This window comes from Suricata suricatta, chromosome 4 (genome assembly GCF_006229205.1).
Source record: "Suricata suricatta isolate VVHF042 chromosome 4, meerkat_22Aug2017_6uvM2_HiC, whole genome shotgun sequence".
Lineage (NCBI taxonomy): Eukaryota > Metazoa > Chordata > Mammalia > Carnivora > Herpestidae > Suricata > Suricata suricatta.
The window spans coordinates 152,531,531-152,551,072 of NC_043703.1; positions in this window are offsets into that span (position 1 = coordinate 152,531,531).

Here is a 19,542-nt window from a genome sequence, read left to right on the forward strand (position 1 = left end):
TCTGCCTCTCACCCGTTTGTGCTCTCTCTCTGTCTCTCAATAATAAATAAATGTAAAGCATTAAAAAGCACAGAAAGCATACAATATAGAAAGAAGACAAAATGTATTAATTCACAAAATATCTGTGACTGGATTAAATTCTATTACAAGCCAAGGTTCTGAAACACACTAAAAACATCTCAACTTATTTGTATTCTTTAATTACCACCTTGCAGCAATATACTTTCCAGCTTCAATATCTTGCTCTGATTTTCTCCCCCCACCCCCCTCCTGGAACTCACCACCTTCTCCAACACTATAAACACTTTGCTAGAAAGAATGCAAGTTCCTTGAAGGCAAGATTCTTTCCTTCCACTGATATATCCCAAGTGCCTGGAATAATACCTACCCTTTGTAAGTACATGTAAATTATGAGTGAATAATTAATTTCTACACCTGCTCATAATAGCTGTGTCTTTTTGAATTCTTAATAGTTGTATGACCTTAGGCAAGTCCTCATTCCTTTTTCTTTTCAGTTCTTTTTTTTTAAAGTTTATTTATTTTGAGAGAAAGCACAAGTGGGGGAGGGCCAGAGAGAGAGGTAGAGAGAATCCCAAGCAGGCCCCACAACATCAGTGCAGAACCCAACCCAGAGCTTGAACTCATGAACCGTGAGATCTTGACCTGAGCGGAAACCTAGAGTTGGATGCCTAAATGAGTGAGCCACCCAGGTGCCCCTGCAAGTCCTCATTTCTAAAAAGGGGATAACAATATTTCATGGGATCATTGTGACTTTTAAATGAGCTAATACATGTTATGTATTTGTAGTTGCTCGGATATGCAGTAATTCCTCAATAATGATAGCAAATTGCTGATACATAGTAACTACTCAATAATTAGTAACTATTTAGAATGATTGATGTTTTCTTGAATTTTTTTTTTGGAAAATGAGTTGGATGATTTTCAGGAATATGCCTATTCCTTTGAGATGTTCCCTTTACTTTTTTTTCTATCAGGGTCGTCATCTACCTCTTTTTTCTTTTTATTATTATTACAAGCCCTTTTGGCCCTACACAGGGCTCCCGCCCATGAGCCATGAGATTATGACCTGAGATGAAGTCGGATGCTTAACTGACTGAGCCCCCCAGGTGCCCCGCTGACTCCATTTTAAATGAGGTTTCCTTTATTCAGTTTCATAAAACTTCCAACCACTCCTGGTTCTTTCCTACTCTGGACTATGTGATAAATTTAAACTCACACATTCTGTACTGCTTACAGTGCTTTTCCATGCCACTTCCCCAATTACTGCTTTTACCTACAGAGCTTTTCTTACAAAAAAAAAGGGGGGGAATACTACTACATCTTTCCAAATGCAAAACTCACTCCTACCAGTGTTATTACTTAAGCGCCCCTTTCCCCACTACTTCCTACCCAAACACACACACACACACACACACACACACACACACACACACACGCACATACAAACAGACATCACCTCCCCCTTCCTGCCTAGTTCTGTGAATTCTTGTATCTGGAAATAGAAAGTTGGAGGCTAGGAGGGAGGTAACATTTTAGCTTTTATGTTTTTTTTGTCTTTATAGCCAGGTTTAGAGAGGCTGCACTGGGGGCTATGGTAAAAGATAGTTTAAATTGAAATCCATTCTCCTTCCACTTTGTTCTCTTCATCTTTGTTCCTAAAATGTAAAAGTTGAATGATTTCAGATCAGAAGAAAAATAGTCAAAGGATGAAAAGCCACTAAAAAAATACTTGCTTTTATTTAACCTTAGAATAAACCTCTGTGCTACTTCAGTTTAAAGGAACAAGTTTTGGAGGCATAACAGTGAGCATGAGAAGAGGAGCGGAGAATTATATTAAGTCAACTTGAAAAGTTATGTTGATAGTACTTGAAATACAAGAAATGTCTGAGGTAATATCCATTTAACTTTATTTAGTTAAGCAAAATGTGAAACAAAATATGTAGTGAAGTCGATCTTTAGTTCCATCTAAATTGCCACATCAAGAATATTTATAGAGTCAGCCATCATTTGGGGTAATTTTTAGTGTTGCATACTAAAAAAATTATCCATTGGGTTGAGAGGATTAGAATATAAAGATGTCGGAAGGGTTCCAACTCATTTTTTCTTCACTTTGCTGTAAAATATGTCATTGTCTGAAACTGTCCTTATCAGAGGTTCCCATTTCATGGTTTGTTTGTTTGTTTTGCTTGATTTTAAAGCACAGACAGACACATGCTATAACAGCAGATTCAGAAGAAAAAGTCATTAAACCATTCCACCTAACCACGCTATGGAGAAAAGAATAAACTCATGATCTGAGTCTCTATAATTATAATATTTCTGTAATTTTATAAGTTTTGTACATTTGGAGTACATGTAATTTTTTTAAAGGAAGTATTGGGGACTTCTCCTCTGAACTTGACTCTTATGTGTCTATTCAGGATCTCTACTGTGATGCCTAATAAGTGTCTCAAACTTAACTGTTTCTTTTTTTAAATTTTATTTATTTATTTTTAAAATTTTTAATGTTTTTTATTTATTTTTGAGAGACAGAGAGAGACAGCACGAGCAGGGGAGGGCCAGGGAGAGAGGGAGACACGGAATCCGAAGCAGCCTCCAGGCTCTGAGCTAGCTGTCAGCACAGAGCCTACGCCAGGCTGGAACCCACAAACTGTGAGATCATGACCTGAGCCAAAGCCGGAAACGGGACGCTTAACCAACTGAGCTACCCAGGCGCCCCTTAATTGAGTTTCTGATATTTCTCCCCAAATTCCTCCCCCAGGACTTCTAATTTCACTGAATGGTCACCCCATTCTTTCAGTTACTTAGTTTAGAAATCTTGGAGCCATCCTTGACACATTATTATTATTATTGTTAATATCAATATTATTTTATGGATTTTCTCATAGCCCATAGCTGGCCTTCACTTCTTTTGCCAGGATGATTGCAACAGAGTCCTAATTGGTCTCCCTGCTTTATTATTTGCTCCCCTTCAGCCTATTCCGAACACATTAGCTGGAATGATTCTTTAAAATACGTCAGAACACATCACAATGCTGCACAAAACCTTCTAAAGGCTTTCCATCTTACTCAGAGAAAAAAATTCTTACTTTTATGTGTAATGAGCTGACAATGATCTTACTTCTCTGAAGCCCTTTATATTTTCTCTTTGTTTGTTCTACTGAAACCACACTGACTTTGCTGTTTTTTGGATACATTAGGAATATACCTGCTTGGGGGATTTTTCAGTTGCTTTCTTTTCCTGAAATGCCTGTCTCTAAGGTGTCTTTATAGCTTGCCCTGCACTTCCTTCCTTAGAACTTTACTCAAAGGTCACCTTCCTAGTGTGGCTTTTCCTTCCCACTAACATTCATATGCCCCCTTCCTGCTTTTCTCTTTTCTTTCTTAAAATGTTGCTGTCAACATATTATGTCTTTTACTTATTTATTTTATTTATTGTCTGCCTTTTACACTAGGGTTTAAACTCTTTGAGGGCAAAATTATTTCCTATTTTGTGCTTGACATAATAAGTATTTAATAGTCTGTTGAGGATCTGACTCATGGCTCAGGCCATGATCTCCTGGTTCATGGTTCGAGCCCCATGTTGGGGCTGCAGGCTGCGAGCAGAGCCTGCTTGGGATTCTCTCTCTCTGCTTCTCTCTCTGCCTCTCTCCCACTCACACTTTCTCTCTCAAAATAAATAAATAAACTTAAAATAAAAAGTCATTGAAGATTTTGACCATTTTTTCAGTTTGCATTAAAATATTTGAATTGCAGCTGCCCTCCATCCTTGAAACTTTTACTTTGTGGCAATACAACCCCCCTTATTTCTCTGACCATACTATTTCTTTTACTTTCTGATTCTTAGATTTAAACAAACTCCAAAGTTTAGCCCATGGACTTTTGCTCCTTATTTCTGTTTTATTCCTTAGAAATCTCTTCAATTTTCGTGTGATCATCTACCATACCAGATCCATGGTTTTGGTACCAATTATGTCTTTTTCAAATTCAAATTTAAATTGTATAACAATAATTTAAAATGTGAATATTCATTAAATGCAAACTGTAAGTCAGGAGGTATTCTAAGTTCTTTATTTTAAATCATTTGATCCTTAAAAAACCTCATAGTGAGATACAATTTCACCTCTCTTTTACACTGGGAGTTTAAATGACTTATCTGTGGTCACAAAATATTATTCACAGAATCAGAATTCAAACCAGTCAGTCTGCCTCAGGACCAAAGGTCTTAACTGTGACAGTATACTGCTGTAATTTCCATATTGCTATGGGTCAATAACTTCAACTCACTACTGTATATCTAAAATCTTTCCTGTCTTCATTCACTCTCCTACCTGACATTTACTGCCCATTATCAAATCCCGTTGCTTCCTTCTCCTTAGGAGTTTTCTGACCTACTCTCCTTTTCCATTCTTTTGAGCTTCCATGATGTGACCTGACGTAATATATCTATCCGGATGACCACCCCACAACTTAATTATTCTCTTAATGCTTCACTTTCTACCAGCTAGTATTTTGCTCATAGTCACTCCTTTCCTAAGGCACTCTTCTTTTATACCTTTTGTAAATCTTATCTATCCTTAAACTATAGCTTCTATAATGCTTTTGTCAACTACTTAAACATTTTATGATTACTATGTCTTATGACTAACAATAGTGCTTTCTTTTATTGTTATTATTTTTAATGTTTATTTGTTTATTTGAGAGAGAGAGACAGTGAGAGACAGACACAGAGACAGAGAGAGAGGAGAGGGAGATTCCCAAGCAGTGGCAGTACAGAGACTGATGTGGGCTCAAACTCACCAACCGTGAGATCATTATCTGAGCCAAAACCAAGAGTCGGACACTTAGCTGACTGAGCCACCCAGGCACCCCGGATCTAGGAATATTTTTGAAGGTGCTGTATACAAAGAAAAAGCAGTATGGAGATGGTAACAAAGAAATAAAATGTAATAGCACCAACAATTAATAAACATATAATGTTATGAAGATGCATAGAGCTGAAAATGTGTTTATCTAAATAGATATAATGCTCTCACGCTAGATTAAAACTCTTGTTAAAAAATGAAAGAGCATAGTTTTCTAAACAATTAATATTTTTATAATACTAACTTTTAGAACATATTTATTAAAGTAGTTTTACATTTACAGAAAAATGGAATAGAATGTACATAATTCTGATATACTACTCCTTCCATCACCTCAATTTCCTCTTATTATTAACATCTTGCATTGGTGTGGTATATATGTTAAAACTGTTGAGCTAATATGATGCATTATTATTATCTAAGTTCATAGTTTACATTAGAGTTCACTCTTTTTGTTGCACAGTTTTGAATTTTGTCATACATGTGATGCCATGTATCCACCTTTACACTATCATGCAGAATCATTTTACTACCCTAAAAATTCCCTCTACCCATTCATTCCTCTTTACCTCTACCCCAAATTCTGGCAGCCACTCATATTTTTCTGTATTTATAATTTTGCTTTCCCAGAGTATCCTGTAGTTGGAATCATATACTATGTGCAGACTGGTTTCTTCCACATAGCATTATGCATTTTAGATTGCTATGATCTTAACTTCTAGCAAAAGGTATTTTTCTAGATGTAAGTCCCAAATGTTTTAGGCCTTCCATTCTATTATAGTTCATGGCTATGTCCACCTAGCAAATTCTGAAACTTTTTCTCATAGATTTTCCTTATGGGAAGGGGAGTCTTCAAAGGAACTACACTGTTAACATTAACAAAAGCTTCTCTTTGAACAGACACATTTCAAAGCATTTTAAGTCATGATAAAATGGTTCCAAAGGAGGTTTTACTTTTATTGTGTTAGCAAGAGTTGCCCTTAGGGCCAAAATGCACCAGAAACTAAATGGTCAACATTAAGATGGTGGCATAAAAGTCTCTACTAGGCTTGGGAAATTTCTGGAAGTGGAAATTAAAAGTACTAAGTAATATAAGGAAATATTTTAATAATGGTCAGTCCTGTGATATCTTGTATAAATAATGCCCTGTGATGTGCTGTATGGACATCAGAATACTATTAGTAATTCTGGTTCTGTGACTGCATGAATGTTAATAATGATCAAATATGTGTCTAGACCCAGTAATTGTTTACTAGTTTGCCAAGTACCATGTGGGATATGCAGGTATATATCATGGTTCCTGATTTAGAGAGTATATAAATTTAGCCGACAAAATCTAAGAGACAAAAGCCACTAAAGAACTATAAGAATAGTTAGGAGATTTGAGATTTCATTCTGAATCTCTCTGCATGATCTTGATATATGTCATGTAGCCTCATTTGGCTTTCAGATGTTTCCTTGTTTGGCATATGGTAATCACTAAAATAACTTCTGATATTCTGTTGCTCTACGAATGAAATACCCTGTGGGTTGCTAATCAGAAATAAAAGGAGAAATACAAAGAGGGAAAGACATTAAATGTAAAAAAATGTGTAATATTTTTGGTATTTTAGCAACTTTTATTTGCTCTTAAAGGATGACAAAAAAGAAAACAAATAAAGGTTAGAATAGCTATTATCATAATCTTTCATACATCTCAAATATGAAGAATGTTATCTATTTCCTAACTCATTTGCTTATTCATTTCTTTATGCCCTCAATTTACACTTATTGAGGGCGTATTATGAGTCTGGAACTGAACAAATGATCTCATTTCTATGAATTCTCTCAGTTATAAAACTCAGAGCATAGTAATCATCATCTTTCTGTGCAATAGTCATTTTTTAAAGGGAATCTACCCATAGAATGGCTTGGGCCTAATTAATAAGGAACTCTCTCTTAAATTCATTTTTTTTTGAGAGGAGGGAGGGGTAGGGAGAGGGGAAGGTGGTCATCATAGAGCCCATCAGGAGCTCTACCCCATTAACTGAACCTTGAGATCATGACTGGAGCAGAAATCAAGGGTTGGATGCTTAACCTACTGAGTCACCCAGGTGCCCCTAAATTCATTCTTATTCTATATCAATAACAAAGGATGGACCATAAAAATGGTTGCTCAGATAAGCTGAAGACTATTATGAAGACAATCCTATGAATGAGATGTATTTTCCATACCTACCTAGATTTTAAAAAGTTTCAGTGCTCTAATATTTGTGATTATGAAGACTTGGGGAGTGGAGTGGGGGTTATTTAATTGCTTTTCATGGGACTAATGTTAGAGATAATATACATGAAATGTCTAACACAGATCCTTGTACATAGTAAGCATGTAATTACTAGTAGCTATTATTAATATTTTAGGAAGGGGCTTTCTCATCCCTTATAGCTGAAAGTAAAAAGATTACCAATAGAATTTCTTGGCTTAATGGATCCCACCAATGAATATGGGCTGAAGAATACTTATCTTTATATGTTGAAGTCTATCATACATTTTGAATAGTTACTTTTCAGGATACTTTATTAAGGAATGAGTTAAATGCTATACATGTTTGGGCTGATTTATTTTATGGTGTATAACATACTGTGCCAGGTCCCTTGGAAGTCCTTTTACTATAAACAATTATTAAAAAGGATGATAGAGACATTTTTTATTATAGTAAACTATATTTAACACTTACCATTATAATGATTTTTAGATATACAGTTTGGTGGCATTAAGTATATTCACATTGTTGTGTATAGTACTTCTGAGCCTCACTTTATTTAAAAAATGTATTTGCTCAGTTTTCCTTTTTTTTATCATGAATGACACCCTAAATTCATAACAACAGAAAGGAGAAAACTCTCATTTTTGCAATTCTTTGTAGTTTTTACTCAAACTGATTTTCTGTTAGCTATGGTTAACACATTCCTATGTGTCTTTGAAAACTGCTTGGGAGTTTGTTAGAACTTGGGTGTAAAGTTCCTTTGCTTAATAGCTTTTCTTACAAAGGGTGCAAAAAGGAGAAAAGTTTTAAATTGGGATAGAATTATGAAAGTAATTGAGACTATACTGGAAACACAATAATTTTACAAAATACTTAGTAATCTTTAGGCGTAGAAAAATACTACATATTGGTAAATTTTAAAGAAAGCATTAAATATTTTTAGATTAAAACAGATAAAACACACTATTCAATTGAATAAACATTCACTTGAAGTATGAAGTTGAGAATGAAGATGAGCAATTTTGTTTAGCTGGAGATTGATAAATTTGTTAATGATATTTCTTATTTTATTATTAATTTTTTTAAACTCATGGAGGATTATAGACTAAAACATATTGAAGGACTTAATTGTCTCCTTATAATAAGAAATTGTTCCTTATTTTATATTTTGAAATCCTTTTTAGTTTTGAGAATTTGATTTGTGTTCAATATGTCAAAAGATTAAAAGAGGCTTTCTGAAGGGCACCTTGGTGGCTCAGTCGGTTGAGTGTCCCACTTAGGCTCAGGTCATGATCTCACAGTTCATGGGTTAGAGCTACACTTTGGGCTCTGTGCTGACAGCTCAGAGCCTGGAGCCTGCTTCAGATTCGATGTTTCCCTCTCTCTCTGCCCTTCCCTGCTCATACTCTGTCTCTCTCTTAAAAAGAAATAAACTTTAAATATTTTTTTTAAAAAAAGAAGCTTTCTGAGAAAAGTAGCAGCATACTGAAATTCCAGAACTTAAAACAAATTAATTTTTAGTATTTCACACATAGCCCCAATAAAAAATAATGAATGCTCTCATTTTCTAGTGATTCATATGCCTTTGAAGAAATTCTTTCTCTAAAACTTCTAGGCTGAGGATACTCCAGTTTCCTTCCTTCTTTCCTTCTTTTCCATCCCTTCCTCCCTCTTTCCCTTATTTTTCTTCCTTCTTCCCTTCCTCCCTTCCTATTTTTCCTATTTCTTCTCTCTTTTCATCCTGATTTAGTTTCTTCAAAGTTTTATCTTTACTTTTATGTCATATTCTCCCTCTCCCAAATAATATTCCTTTTCTAAAATGCTCATGGCTACCATCTGCTTCCACATCTGCTTCCACAACTACTTTTATACAGTGCTCCTGATGGAAACTATTTGTCAGTGGAATTGAAACATTTAAAAAGGACCTCATGATCAATATTTCCACAGGGGTATAACATTTATTACCTTCAACTGTAATTATACACTTTACTGGACCATCTTCCTTATACACCATGAGGTCATTGACAGTAAGGATTAACCTTTGTCTCTGAATTACCTTCTTTGTAAGCACTCAATAACTATTTGAGGAATGCAAGATGAATGTTTATTTCAGACATCTGTCTTCAGGATATCTTTTTCTACTTTACTGTCCTTTTATAAGAACTTGGAAATTTTAACTTTATCTCTTAAGCTACTAATTTCTTTTTTCATTATCATGTCTGCAGAATTGTAGCTAGGTTTGTATAGTTTTTAGGAATTTTACAGTGCTTTCTGTAGTTTGCATCATTAAATTGTCTTACTAATCCATTATCTATCTCCATTTTCAGATAATGAAGCCAATATTTAGATTAAATGAACTTTTCAAGTAAGCAGATCATAAGACTTTTAGATACTAACATAGGACCTGACACATAGTAAATCGTTGTTGAACTGAAATGAGAGCTAATGCTCTTCCCATTAATTGATTACACAATAGTACCTATTTTCATATTGCTTTTCTTTTTTTTTCTTCCTTGTTTTCCCATTCCTTTTTTAATGAGTGTTGCTAACTGCTAGATATACGATGAATATAAAAAATATTTGCTTTCATTAGATTGACTATTTGGGGAAACACCAGAATCACACATTCCAAAATTAAATAAAAATAAAAAGTTAGTTTTCTTTTTTCTTAAATCTTAAGGAAGGAAAAGTACAAAAAACACTAGTGCAGTGTTAAAGCAATTTTTCATGTTTACAATTAACATGCATGAAACTATTTTTGAATTATCATAATTTAAAGCATTGGCTTAAATGGAAAACATTTAATGAAAAAATTAAATTTAATTTCCTTAATTAAAAATTTTTTACATTAAACATTGATGGCATGGCATGACATTAAGTGATTCTAAAGTTTATGGGTTCTTGGTAAGTGAACTCTTAAAGTTTGGTCTGCATTACTCACTAGTTAAATGTTAGCACCTTGCCAGTTCTATGTTTTAAAAATATAATTGCAAAGAAAAAAGTTATTAAATTAATATATAAATTTTTAATTCAGGCATATAAGATTATGGAATAGTTAAAATGTTGCACAAAATAATCCATGTTCATGTTCATATTTCTTTTCACTTTAAATATATTTATATATGCATATATTTTAATCTTAGTTTTATATATGCTGAGGCCCAGCCTCCCAGTTGGGAAAGTTCTACTGCATAGAACATAACATTAAAAAAGTTAAAATACAACCATCTGAAATTGTCAAGTTGTCACTGGACAAGTTTAGAATAATAAGGTCATATTTGACAATGGTCACAAATACGTAAGAAAATATTTAACATTAGTTAATTCCTAAAAATGAATTCATAATGAATCCTTTTTACTTCATTCCATTCCTAATTGCAGACTATTTGAGGTAAAATGTATGTAGCGAGAGGAGTTAAACATTTTTAAAGAATGCTTGATACATGCATTTAGTATTCACATCTATAAATTTTTAACATTGCTGGGCCTTCAGCCATGAAGGACTTTTTAGTTTTGAAAATTATAGATTTTGACAAAATATGCTTTCTTCATTTTTCTATTCTGAGGCAATATGGAGAAATAAAAACTTTTGTCCCAATAAGGATGGGCTACCTTTCAGCTTCACTGATGTTTAAAAGTCTCTGTTGGATTTTTTTTCTTTCTGACCTAATGTTTAGTTTTGTAAAACGTTTTCCTTTGACTTCAGTACTGTGGAAAAGTGTGGACTTACAGATACTTCTTTATCTGACATGTGGAGACATAATCTGCAGCTTGGGTTATGGTTTTGTGGTAGAAAAGGAATCAGACAGGAGGTGAAAATAAATTCATTGCTCTGACTTTTGGTTACATCATAGTCTGCATTTCCAAAAAGGGTGAAACAAATAAACTGAAAGTAGAAGTGGCATACTAGGCAGAAAGAGCATGAGGTTTTGAAGATAGACCTGGCTCCAATCCATAATAACTTCTTGGATTCTCTGTTTCTTTATTTGTAAATTGTTGATAGTAAGACCTAACTTTAAGGATTTTTATCCTAATTATACATAACGTTTGTAAGCTGTTCAACAGGATATTTGGTACATGGTAGACATCTAATAAACAATGTCAATTAATATTTAATTAAGCACTGTCATGAACAGTTGCTCAAATGGTTATTATTATTTGTTAATAAAAGAACTAATAGAATTAATTTACCAGTTCACCCAAAAGTATTTATTCAGCACTCATATGTGTAAAACACTGTTCTAGATACTGTTCTAGATATCACTTAACAAAACAGAATTATTTACTGTTCTTGTGGACTTTACCTTCTAATCAAGGCAAGCAGACAACCCACAGTAAACATAACATTTAATAAATTATACAATATGTTAGAAGATGTTAAGTAAAAGCAGAATGGGGTAAAGGAGAGATATAATATATCTGGTGGAGAAGGTTACAATATTAAATAGGACAGTCCAGGTGGAGTTCATTAAAAAATTAAGATTCAAACAAAGACTTGGAGATGAGAGTAAGATCTGACATGATTTAAAAGGATCACTCTGTAGTGACACAGATGGTGGAGAGGAAGGAGTAAGATAAAGATTTGTTAGGAAGTGAAATAGAACAGAAGCTTGGACTAAAGTAGTAGGAGAGTTGTTGAGAAGTGATTTTATTATAGGTATATTCTGAAGGTAGAAGAAAAAGGATTTTCCTGCATTGGATGTGTGGGCTGAGGAAAAAAAACCCCAAAAACTCAAGGATAAATCCAAGATGTTTGGCTCCATTTACTTAAAGGATGCTATTGCCATAAAATCAGAGGTAGTAGACTGAGGGTGGAGAAGGCTTAGGGGATGGTGCTATGGATTGATTATGGCTTCTCCCCCCTCCCCGAAATTCATATGTGGAAGCCTTAACCCCCAATGTGAATGTACTTGGAGATGGGACCTCAAGGAATAATTAGGTTTAGACGAAGTCATGAGAAGTGGGGCCCTCATGATGGAATTAGGGCCCTGATTATAAAAGACACCAGATAGCTTGCTTCTCTCTCTCTCTTCACTTGCACACATTGGGGAAAGGTCATGTGAGGACACGATAAGAAATTGGCATCTGCAATCTAAGGAGAGAGCTCTCACCAGACATTGGCTCTGCTGACATCCTATCTTGGACCTTCAGTCTCCAGAACTGTGAGAAATAAATTCATGTTATTTAAGCCCAGTCTATTGTATTTTGTTATGGTACCCTGAGCTGACTGAGATTGTTGGTATCAGGAAGTTGGTTTTATAATACTGAATTTGAGATATTTATTAGATATCTAAGGGTGCTGTTTATGATATAGTAGGATGGACTAGTCTGTAGTTTTGGGGCAACATCTGTGTTAGAGACACAAATCCAAGAGTTACTAGCATATGCAAGGTATTTTGAATTGTGGGAATGTATGTGATCATCACAGGAGTGAGTGTAGATGGAGGAGAAGACTAAATATTGAGCCTTGGGACACCCTAATATTAAATAAAAGCAATGAACAGAGGAGAAACAACCAAAGGGGAGAAGATGAGAGATACAGTGAAAACCAAACCAAACCAAACCAAAACAAACCAAAACAAAACAAAACACCAAGCAAGTGTGATGTCCTGAAAGCCATGGGAAGAAAGTGTATCACTCCCTTCTTCATGCAGATTGACTATTGGCTTTAGCAATGCAGACATCATTGAGGATATTGAGGGGGACCATTTCAGTTCAGTTATTGGACAAAACCCGATTGTCATGAGTTTAAGAAAGAAAGGGAGAGAACTTGAAGACAGTAAGTACCAATAACTTTTGAGGAGGCTTTGCTTCAAAGGAGAGCAGAGAAAGAGGATGATGATTATGGGGGAAGAGGAAAGATTTTTTTTAAATATGGGAGAAATAATAGCATCTTTGAAAGATGATATGAAATTATGAGAGAGTAAAAACATTGATTCAGGAGAGAAAGGAAAGAATTCTTGTTTTTGAGTAGGTGGAAAAGATTGGTATCTAGTGAACTTGTGGAAGAATTAGTTTTAGATGGGTGCTTGAAAGTTTATTCTGCTAACCGGTGAGGAGACATGTGGGTGTAGATGTGGCGGTAAAAGTCTCTGAATATTCCCGTTTCATTTTTTCAAATCCTCCATAACATAGGAAGCTGGTTTTCTACTGAGATTGATGTTTACAGAAAAGATGTTGGTAGGGTTTCCATGAGAGGAAAAAGTGTGAAATAGCTGTCTTGGGGTGTAGGAGAATTGGTAGACCCAAGATCTGGCAATATTAAGGTCCCATTTGAGAGTCATGGTCTCAAATTCTAAAGTGAGAGGAGTCATGTGTGGACTTGCACTTTTCTCTGGTCACGTTCAGCTTCATGTGTTCGGATTTAGAGTAAGCAGAGGATTAGGGACAGCCAGAGGTATAAATTTCACCAACCAAATTCAAGACCATGAGAGAAGGTCAGGGAAGCCAAAGATGTAAACAGACAGCAGTGATCAGAATTAACTATGTAATCTAAACTGGGTGAGATAAAGACATTAGGAAGAGTGAGGGACAGTGAAAGAGTGGTAGGATTAATGGCTGGCAAGTCTTGGTAAGATCAAAAGATTACTGGATTTGGGAGACAATAGGAAGTGAGCTGACAAGATAGAAGATTGTGGTGGGAGAGTTAGATGCATGAATTGAAATTATGGAGCAGTGGCAGTGTCTAAGGTCTGCCAGTGAGAAAGAGCAACTGAAGTAATGTGGGAAGATTGTTATAGGAAAGAAATTCAAGCATAACAGGTTAGAGTGATAGAAGAATTATTTATGTGTACCCTGACATCATCAAAAATTAAGAAAGGAGTAGTATTACAGAGAGACAGTGAGCCAGGTTCAAATTATTGAAAAATGAAGATGACCTGGAGACCTCTAAATGATAGCAAAAATGATGCTGTAGAGGTTAGTTTGATAACTTGGATCCACAGCTATGGGTTTTTAGGAAAGAGATAGGACAAATGCTTGAAAGCGCAATGAGAAGCATGGAAGAAATTTATCCCACTCTAGACTTCATAGAAGTTCTGTGGGGGAAAAATCAGCCTCCTTTGAGAAGGCTGCAGGGGAAGCAATATTCTTAGGGTAGAGTTAATTTCCCTTATTCCAGGAAGGTAGAGAAGGGTCTCCAAGAGGCTGACACGTTTGAAGAGAGATTCATGGGGCAGAAATAAAAATACTGATGGCAGCAGGTCATTGACTGGGATTGTTACCAACCATGAGAGAATGGAGTATGAAGATGAGGAAGAGTGGATCCAGGGGAAGCTGAGGCCAGAACTAGGCTTAGCACTCTCAACAGCTTCACGGAATCTGTCCCAGGCTATGCCTTTTGCTTCATGTCTGCCCCCTTTCTGCCTTCTACTTTAAGCCACACAGTGAATGTATAAATAAATTAAATATTATTTTCTCACTAAAAATTGCATGCTTAGAAAAGTGAACATTATTTGCAGCCTGTCCAGTTTTCTTTCATTGAAATATTTGTGTCCCAGAACACTCTAACTACTCTTCTCATGAGTTTTGGGTGAAAAGCATTCATCCCTCACCCAGCAGGAGTGAGAATTTCCATGTTCAAGGACTCTCTGCTCCATCTCATATATAACCCATATTCATATCCTCTTCTTTCAGATCACTCCATTGTTATCAGGAATAGGGAGTCATGGCCTTGAACTCCTAGGGAGGCTGGAGGGGACAATCCTCATATCAGTGTTATAGGTTGTTGCTGAGGCTCCAAGTGAGGCAAGAGGCTAATGACATTCCTGTTATGTTAATTTCTAGATTTATTGTTTTATGGATTCACCATGTGGCCTATACTATTTCTTCATTTGGTAGTATATTGACATTTCTCTGTGGCCTAGTACATGATTAATCTGTAAATATGTTGTAGCCATTTGAGAATAATGTAAATATTTTAAGTTTTTAATGTTAATTCTAGTATAGTTAACATGTAGTGTTGTATTAGGTTCGGGTGTAAAATGTAGTGATTCACAATTCTATATGTTCTCAGTGCTCATCATGATTAGTGTAGTCTTTAATCCCCATCACTTATTTCACCCATTGCCCCACCTACATTCCCTCTGGTAATCATCAGTTTGTTCCCTACATTTAAGAGTCTGTTTCTTGATTTCTCTCTCTCTCTCTCTTTTATTCCCTTTGTTTATTTCTTAAAGTCTGCCTATGAGTGAAATCATATGATATTTGTCTTTTTCTGACTTACTTCCCTTAGCATTATACTCTCTCATTCCATCTGTGTTGTTGCAAATGGCAAGAGCTCATCCTTTTTTATGGCTGAATAATTTTCCATCACACACATACACACATGTATATATGTATGTATACCATGTATTCTTTTTCCATTTATCTATTGAGGGACACTTGGTCCCTCTATTGCTTCCAAATTTGCCTATTGCAAATAATGCTATGATAAACATAGGGGTGAATGTATCCCTTTGAATGAGAGCTTTTTTATTTTTGGGGTACTCAGTAGCACTATTACTGAATTATAGGGTAGTTCTATTTTTTAACTTTTTGCAGAAGCTCTATATTTTTTTTATACTGACTTTACCAGTTTGCATTTCCAACAGTGCACAAGGATTCCTTTTTCTCTACAGTCCTTTTCTCCTCACTGACACCTGTTGTTTCTTGTATTTTTATTTTAGCCGTTCTGACATATGTGAGGTGTAATCTCATTGCAGTTTTGACTTTCATTTCCCTGATGATTAGTGATGTTGAGCATCTTTTCATGTTTCTGTTGGTCATCTGTTTGTCTTATTTGAAGAAATGTCTGTTTATATCTTCTGTCCATTTTTAATTGGATCGTGTGTGTGTGTGTGTGTCTGTGTGTATGTTGAGTCGTATAAGTTATTTATATATTTTGGATACTGAGTCTTTACCAGATATGTCATTTGTAAATATCTTCTCCCATTCAATAGGTTGTCTTTGAGTTTTATTGATTGTGTCCTTTGCTGTGCATAAGCTTTTTATTTTGATGCAGTCCCAATAGTTTGTTTTTGCTTTTATTTCACTTGCTTCAGGGAATGTATTGAGAAAAATGTTTCTAGGACCTATGTCAGAGACATTACTACTTGTGCTCTCTTCTAGGATTTTTATGGTGTTAGGTCTCACATTTACATCCTTAATCCCTTTGAGTTTATTTTTGTGTATGGTGTAGGAATATGGTCCAGTTTCATTCTTTTGCCTGTAACTGTCCAGTTTTCCCGGCATGATTTGTTGAAAACACTGTCTTTTTCCGATTGTATTTTCTTTCTTCCTTTGGTGAAGATAAATTGATCCTATAATCATGGATTTATTTCTGTGCTCTCTATTCTGTTCCATTGATCTATGTGTCTATGTTTCTGCCAGTACCATATTGTTTTGATTACTACCACTTTGTATTATATCTTGAAATCTGGGGAGGTGCCTGGGTGGCTCAGTCGGTTGAGAGTCCAAGTTCGGCTCAGGTCATGATCTCATGGTTCATGGATTTGAGCCCCACATTAGGCTCTGTGCTGACAGCTCAGAGCCTGAAGCCTGCTTCAGATTCTTGTCTCCCTCTCTCTCTCTGCCCCACCCCTGCTCACACTTTGTCTCTTTCTGTCTTTCAAAAATGAATAAATGTTAAAAAAATTTTTTTTAAATATGGGATTGTGATACTTCCAGATTTGTTCTTTTTTTTTTTTTTTTTTTTTTTAAGATTGCTTTGGTTTGGGGGTCTTTCATGGTTCCATACAAGTTTTAAGATTATTTGTTCCAGTTCTGTGAAAAATGCTATTGGAATTTTAATAGTGATTGCATTAAACCTGTAGATTGCCTTAGGTATTATGGACATTTTAACAATATTTGTTCTTTCAATCCATGAGCATAGAATGTCTTTCCATTTGCTTGTGTCAACTTCATTTTACTTTATCAATGTTTTGTAGTTTTCAGAGTACAGGTCTTTCATCTCTTTGATTAGGTTTACTCCTAGGTATTTTATTATTTCTATTGTAATTGTAGAACAAACTTTTTTTTTTTTTTTTGGTTTCTCTTTCTGCTACTTTATTGTTTGTGTGCAGAAATGCAATGGGTTTCTGTATATTGATTTTGTATCCTGCAGTCTTAGTAAATTTTTTGATGGAGTTTTTAAGGTTTTCTATAGATAGTATCATGTTATCTTCAAATAGTGAAAGTTTTGCTTTTTTATTACCAACAAGATTCCTCTTATTTCTTTTACTTGTCTATTGCTATGGCTAGGACTTCCAAGTATTATATTGAATAAAAGTGGTGAGCATGGACATTCTTGTCTTGTCTCTGATCTTAAAAGAAAAGCTGTCAGTTTTTCACCATACAGTATGATGTTAGCTCTGGGTTTTTCAATATGGCCTTTATTATATGTAAGTTTGCTCCCTCTAGACATACTTTGTTGAGGACTTTTATCATAAATAAATGTTGTACTTTGTCAAATGCTTTTTCTGCATCTATTGAGATGATAACATTTTTTTATGCATTCTCTATTTGATGGGATTTATCATGTTGATTAATCTGTGAGTAATGAACCACTCTTTCATCCCAGGAATAAATCCCACTTGATTGTGGTGATTTTTTAAGTCATTAAATCATTTAAATACATTTTTAAATGTATTTCTAGGTTTTGTTAGCTAAGGTTTTGTTGAAGAGTTTTTTTACCTATGTTCATCAGATATTGGCCTTTAAATCACTTCTGTTGTAGCGTTTTTATCTGGTCCTGGTATCTGCATAATGATGGCTTTGTAGAATGAATTTGGAAGCTTTCTTTCATCTTTTATTTTTTGAAATAGTTTGATAAGAATAGGTATTAACTCTTGTTTAAACATTTGGTAGAATTTACCTGTGAAGCCATCTGGTCCTGGACTTAAGTTTGTTGGGTTTTTGTTGTTGTTGCTTGCTTGCTTGCTTGTTTGTTTGTTTAATTACAGATTCAATTTTATTGTTGGTAATCAGTCTGTTCAAATTTTCTATTTTTTCTGATTCAGTTTTGAGAGGTTACATGTTTCTAGGAATTTATCCATTTTTTCTAGGTTGTCCACTTGGTTGGCATATAATTTTTTTTATAATATTCTCTTATAACCCTCTGTATTTCTGTGTTTTGGCTGTTATATTTCCTCTTTCATTTCTAATTTTGTTTATCTGAGTCCTCATTCTCTCTCTCTCTCTCTCTCTCTTAATAAGCCTCACTAAACTTTTATCAATTTTGTTGATCTTTTCAAAGAACCATCTCCTGGTTTTATTCATCTGTTCTGTTCTATTTTTTTTTCTATTGTATTGTTGACTTTCACTCTAACCTTTATTATTTCCTACCTTCTATGGTTTTGGGGTTTTGTTTATTCTTATTTTTCTAGTTCCTTTAGGTATAAGGGTAGGTTGTTTATTTGAGTTTTCTTGCTTCTTAAGGTAGGCCTATGTTTCTGTAAATTTCCCTCTTAGAACAGCTTTTGCTGCATCCCAAAGATTTTAGACTGCTGTATTTTCATTTTCTTCTGTCTTCACATATTTTTTTAAAAGTTCCTCTTTCATTTCTTGGTTGGCCTATTTATTTTTTAGAAAGTAGCATGTTATTTAGTCTCCATGTATTTGTGTTTTTTGCAGATTTTTTTCTTGTGGTTGATTTCTAGTTTTATTGCATTGTGGTTGGAAAGATGCATCGAATGATGTCAATTGTTTTGCATTTTGGTGAGACATTTTTGTGGCCTAAGATGTGATCTATTCTGTAGAATGTTCCATGCACACTTGAAAAGAATGTATATTCTGCTGTTTGGGAATGGAATGGTCTAAATATATCTGTTAGATCCATCTGATCCAGTGTGTCATTCAAAACTACTGTCTCCTTGTTGATTTTCTGTTTGGATGATCTATCCATTGATGTAAATGAGATGTTCAAGACCCCTACCATTATTGTATTGTTATTGATTACTTCCTTTATGTTTGTTTTTAGCTGCTTTATGTATTTGGGTGCTTTCATGTTGGGTGTAGAAATGTTCACAATTGTTATATTGTCTGGTTGAAGTGTGTCCTTTATGATTATGTAGTGTCCTTTGTCAATCTTTACACTCTTGTTTCAAAGTTTATTTTGTCTAATATAAGTATTGATACTCTGGCTTTTTCATTTTCATTTTGTATGGTAAATGCTTTTCAATTCAACCATTTTCAATCCATGTGTCTTTAGGTCTGAAATGAATTTTTTGTAAGCAGCATATAGATAGCTCTTGCTTTTTTATCCATTCTATCAACTTATGATAAGAACATTTAGTCCATTTACATTAAAAGTAATTATTGATAGGTACTTATTGCCATTTTTAAAAGTTCTTTTACAGTTGTCTTTATAGTTCTTCTCTTGCTTTGTTCTCTCATGGTTTGCTGGGTTTCTTTGGTGACATACTTGGATTCCT